The sequence below is a fragment of the Panthera onca genome, chromosome D1 (genome assembly GCF_046562875.1).
Source record: "Panthera onca isolate mPanOnc1 chromosome D1, mPanOnc1 haplotype 2, whole genome shotgun sequence".
NCBI lineage: Eukaryota > Metazoa > Chordata > Mammalia > Carnivora > Felidae > Panthera > Panthera onca.
Window position 1 is genome coordinate 88033712 of NC_138348.1, and position 4238 is coordinate 88037949.

The 4238-nt window shown below is 41.2% G+C and overlaps 1 long non-coding RNA gene across 1 annotated transcript; it reads left to right on the forward strand.

The window, feature by feature from the left end:
- Positions 1 to 406: 406 nt before the first annotated feature.
- Positions 407 to 3932, forward strand: LOC132662328 (uncharacterized). Its single transcript, XR_009602570.2, has 3 exons — positions 407 to 596; positions 2541 to 2638; positions 3738 to 3932. It is a non-coding gene; the product is annotated as an uncharacterized LOC132662328 (long non-coding RNA).
- Positions 3933 to 4238: the final 306 nt, after the last annotated feature.

The window sequence follows — 4238 nt, forward strand, 5'->3', positions numbered from 1 at the left end:
TTCATAAGTTCCTTATATATTTTGGATACCAACTCTTTACCAGATATATCATTTGCAAATATCTTCTCCCATTCTGTAGGTTGACTATTAGTTTGTTGGTTATTTCCCTCACTATGCAGAAGCTTTTTATGAAATCACATTTTCAATCTGAAAACTTACTCAAGCTCCTGAATCCTGAGTGCCCTTAAGAAGATACCTCTTTATAACTGTTAGCAACAATGCTAACATTGCTAACATTAATGTCTTATATACACAGGAATAAGTGATACTTTTTAAAATAAATAAATTACTGTATAAAATATTTAATGTTATAGAACTATCCTCAATTGCCTCCCAGAGACCTAGACCCAGTCAATGTTTTCCCAAATTAGAAATGGTTGGGACCTGAGAGGTAAACCCTCTAACTCTCTTATTTTACAGTTGAGAAAATGGAGACGAGAGAAAATAGGCTTTCTTCTCTTTTCTGGTTCATGCCAAATGCTCATTGCCCTGTGCCCTCCAAGTTCACAAATCATTGACAACACAGCAGAACTGTGAAAAAAACTGCTGAGCCATGGACATGAATTCAGAACACTGAAGCTTGAACCCACTTCTATGTGAGTGACTATGGGCAGGCCATTAACCTCTCTCTCAGGGCCCATTTCCATTCCTGCAGGTAGGAAACAGGGTAATGCTGGCTGTTTCTGCTGCTCAAGGTTATTGGGAAGATGGGATGAAATGAAATGTGAAGGTGCTTTGTGAAGCCTGGGTGCCATGTAAGCAGAGTGGGTGGTTTGGATGTGGACTTCAGAGCAACATTTTACTAGTTCTACTAATTCCTGAGAGGTACTAGAAGTGAACAGTGTTACATTAGTAGTACAAAGGGGGAGAGTGATATGAGGGGACAGATACCACAAGGCCAGAGGTCTAAGAAAACTTTCTGAAGGAAAAACAGTGCATTTACACATTTGTCTACTCTCCTTACCTTCTGTGCCCCCAACCATTCTTAACACATTCAAGAAAGAGGAACTGAGAACGAGGGCTCAAGCTTTGCTTAGAAAAACAGGTGATAAATCATAAGGCAATCGACTCGTAGCAAGGAATGGGAAACACATGGCAGGTCATTCTAATTATTCAATATGTTGCACGGCGTTGGGGTGTTGTTTCCAATGTTTTACGTTTGACTTGTCCCAGGCCACTCTCTCACCATAGCAACTCAAGTTTACCGGAAAGTGGAAAAGTCTGCAGTTGAGAGAGTTAAAGGAGTTTGATACAGTTCAGCTAACCACAATTAATTTTTAAAAAGAAGAAGCAGCCGCCAAATATTTCCCTCTCTGCAAACATCCTTTGGGAGATATTATCTCCCTTTCTCCTTCTTATATGCCTCATTCTCTCTCTCCTCTGCTTCCCCTCCCTCTCTCCCCACCTCTCTGAGAATGCCTTTTCTGTGTTTCTGTTTCTCACCAACTGAAAAGTGAGAGAAAGAGCAAGAAAATTAAGTCCGCATATGTTCTCCACAAATATCTGGTTCTATAAACACCATGAGGACTTATTGGCTGTGTTCTTCGTTATACCCCAATGGCAGCTCTATAAAGTTTTTTGAATGAAGGGTTACTGAGGCTCCTCCCTCCTTTTGCTATAGACTGTAGATTTAAATATGATATCCCTATTTCAGAAAGGCAGTGGGAGATAGTACAGCAGATCATAAAACTACTGGCAATCAATGATACCTTTTCTAAATAAAAGCATTACTGTGTAAAATATCAAACTATCTGCAACTGCCTCTCAGGGACCCAGCTTCAGTCAATATTTTCCTATAGTGAAACCATTTAGCACAGAATATTAGAAATGGCTGGGACTTAAGATGTCAACTTTCTTTCTGACTCTCTGACATCACAGTTAAGAAAACTGAGAAGAGAGAACATTGGCTTTCTTCTCTTTTCTGATTCTTTTCTGAGACTCTGAAGGCCAGGGGTCTGATTCAACCTTGCTCCTTCTGTTCTGCATTGGCCTTGAGTTAATCATATCTCCTCTCTGTGCTTTATTTTCTTCCCCTAAAAACAAGGACTTCAAGCAAGAAATTTTTTAAAGTCTCTCCATAGTTCTAACCTTCTAACCTGCAGAGAAATAACCATCCCTTTGTGGATGAATAGGCTAGGCCCACAATATTTGTCTTTTCTGACTACAGATATGGGCCACACTAGAAGAGAAGGCAAAAAGTATCCTGTCTGTCCATCTGTACCTCTTACTCATGTTCATACTAACTAGGCCAGGAAGGTGAAACTGAAAACAGAGCCAACTCTGAATAATTTGAGGACCAGATCACAGCCTGATTGCCCCCATCTGGGCTGGCTGCCCCAACTCAATTCCTGTCACATTTAAATGACATTCTGCTCAGTTAGCTCTTACAGGCAAAATTGTGATCTCTCAGAGACAAGAGATTCAAGAGGTCCCCCAATCCTTTTTCCACCTCCATGAAGGGTGTTGCCTAAACTACCCCTGAGAAATGATTAGATTCTGTGCTTAACCATCATCAAAGAACATTTCATAAATTTCTCCAGGCATTCCACCATCTTTGGGCCAGGCACGACTTCATACCATCTTCAGAAATTGAAGTTTAACAGGAATTCTCCATGAAACACATCAGGAAGCTGCTCAGGTGAGAAAGCCTGGGCTATACCCACAGTGCTCTGAAAGCTCCCTGGTTTGCAGACATCTTAGGCTTTGGGCTCTGCTCTTGGGGCACGGCAGCTTCTCAGATGGAGCAGTGGGACGTGAACTTGACAATTTGGTTGATTTCAAGCCCCTTCTTTGGCATCTCTTCCACTGCCATGAGTAGCTGAGCTATTTGAGAAGTCAATGTAGCCAGGTCACAGGTGCCCACAATGGGCATCAACCTAGATTCATGCCCTCTTGGGGTACTGATTGGGTGGAGAGGACTTTTCCTATATCTGACCTAAGTCCATGAACTCCAAATTTTGGAGTGATTGCTTTAGACTAGCCAAGTTAATGTTTAAAGAGCTCATAAATAAATAAATAGGTACTCTCCAGAGGAAAACTGCCAAAAGCCACTCAGACCTTCCTGCTTTCTAAAAGCCCTTTCAAAGTGGGCATCAGCTGGCAGGTCATTAAGGAAAGTGAAATGTGCTCATTCTGCAAAGCTCCCCTTTCCCTCAATGCTCCTTTGTACCTACAGGCTTCAACATACTCCATTTGACATTCTCAATTCCTTTTGATAAGAAGTTCTTAGAGGTTTATGGAAACTCAGATCTCCCTATTTTGGAAGCAGGTCTATTGAAATCCTAGTAATTATTTGAACAACCTTGAACAAGTGGCTTCATTTCTCTGTGTCTCAGTTTTCTTGTTTGAAAGTGATTTCTTACCTGTAGGACCTCCTTAATAATGCATGACTCTGCCAGAGGCAGTGGGGTCACATGGAAAGAAAGTAGCTTTGGAATCATGCAGGACTGGGTTGGGATTCTGACCCCCCACTCAGTGCTCACTTTGGGTCAGTTGCTTCACTTCTCTATGGCTCCCTTCCCACATTTATATGGGAATAAATGAAATAATGTGTGCAACTCATCTATATAAACTGAAGGTAGAAAAGATATCTTGCTTTATGGGTTTTTTGGCAAGTTGTTCAAGCCTAGTATCTCTCTCACACACAGTTATTTTGTCCACGAGTTTTCCAGAAACTCCCAAGTTTCACTCAATCCAAAGTGCCCTGTCCTCAACCAAATGACCCATCTCTTTCCCAGGGTATTGCTCTGAAAAGGCTGTGCTTGTCCGTAGAGCCAGGATGGATTTCTCAATAGCATTACCTGGGGAACACCACACAGACACCAATGCTATAGATCTTCAGTCACACTCCATCCTCAGCTGTTGCTCTCCTATTGGTGATCCTGAGGCAGGAGTACGAGGTACAAGGGGCACATACCATATAAAAAACAGTCCTTGCCCACAAACCTGAGCCTTTGTCTTGAGTTTGGGTGACTGGTCTTGAGTTTGGGCCCTTCCTTTTCAAGAAATCCCTGGGATTAGATCTTTTCCCAAAGTGATCCACTTTCTTCATATCCTTGCCCTGTCTCCCTGTATTCCCTCTCCCTACTGGGCAAATTCATATATCAAGAGGTAAGACAGCATTTATAAAGCCATTTTTCAAAAACTGCAGTCAACTATATGCTAACTAATTTGGATATAAATTTTTAAAAATAAAAAATTAAATTAAAAAAATCAAAAAAAATTTTAAATAAATAAAA